The sequence below is a fragment of the Rhagoletis pomonella genome, unplaced genomic scaffold (assembly GCF_013731165.1).
Source record: "Rhagoletis pomonella isolate Grant_MI unplaced genomic scaffold, Rhpom_1.0 Rhpom_scaffold_00118, whole genome shotgun sequence".
In the NCBI taxonomy this organism is placed as follows: domain Eukaryota; kingdom Metazoa; phylum Arthropoda; class Insecta; order Diptera; family Tephritidae; genus Rhagoletis; species Rhagoletis pomonella.
Window position 1 is genome coordinate 16,391 of NW_023458672.1, and position 1,133 is coordinate 17,523.

The following is a 1,133-nucleotide window of genomic DNA, read 5'->3' on the forward strand; positions in this document are numbered from 1 at the left end:
AAATAGTTTAATGATGTTAGATTTTATTTCTGTGTCCATTTCGTTATAGCTCGTTATTTTTTTAGCGAGTTAAGGTATTTAGGCCGTTTAAAACTATGAAATTATAAAATCTCGTCTGCGCGCTATGCATACGAAATATATCAATCCCTCTAAGTTTACCTCAAAATGGTTCCAGGTATTCGACGCGTGAACGTGTAACCTTCTTGAAGGTGCCACGGCGGGTTCTAATATTTCCAGCTCAAATTTAGTAACCTGGCCTTGATAAAATACCACTTCTCATTACTGTAGCAAATGCCTCAAGAGAGCTTTAGATTATAAGGCCGAACCCGGCTCTCCCTTTTCCATTTAATGAAATTTATTCTGTCAGTACGGCACTTATAAAATAAATCTCCATAACAAATTTAAAATACTTCGAGAGATTTTCTATCCTTCCAGAGATATGTATTTAGAAGTTTTTAGTATGTATGGGAGGCGACATGCCACCTTTTTTAATAACTCACATTTTTTCCATGAGCAATTGATACATTTTGCATACACAACTCCATACCAAGTTCCAGTATTCTTCCACAAACACTTCCAGGGATATGTGGCAAGAAAAAGTCAATTTGTGTAGGAAGTGCCACGCCCCTTTTTCTTATCTTCTTCCATGAATTTAGAATTGATTTTACATACCCCAGTACCAAGTCCCAGTACTCTACCATGAACACCTCTAGAGATAAGCAGTATAAAACAGTAAATTTGTACGGCAGGAACCATGTCCCCTTTTCGAATAACGCAAATTCTTCTCTATGAGTATGGAATTAATTTTGTATACACATCTCGGTGCCAAGTTCCAGTCCTCTGCAATAAACACCTCCAGAGATATGCCGCATAGAAAAATCAATTTGCATGGGAGTTGCCACACCACCTTTTCCAATAACTCTCATTTTTCTCCATGAGTATGGTATTAGTTTCACATACATGCATGCATACATATGTATTTCCATATCAAGCTTGAGTGCTTTACCCCAAACATTTGAAGAGATATGCAATATGAAACTTTCAGTCAGTATGGGAGGTGCTACGCCTCTTTTCCTAAAACGTCCATTTTTCTCCGTGAATATGAACATGATTTCACACAGTGTTGGCAAACT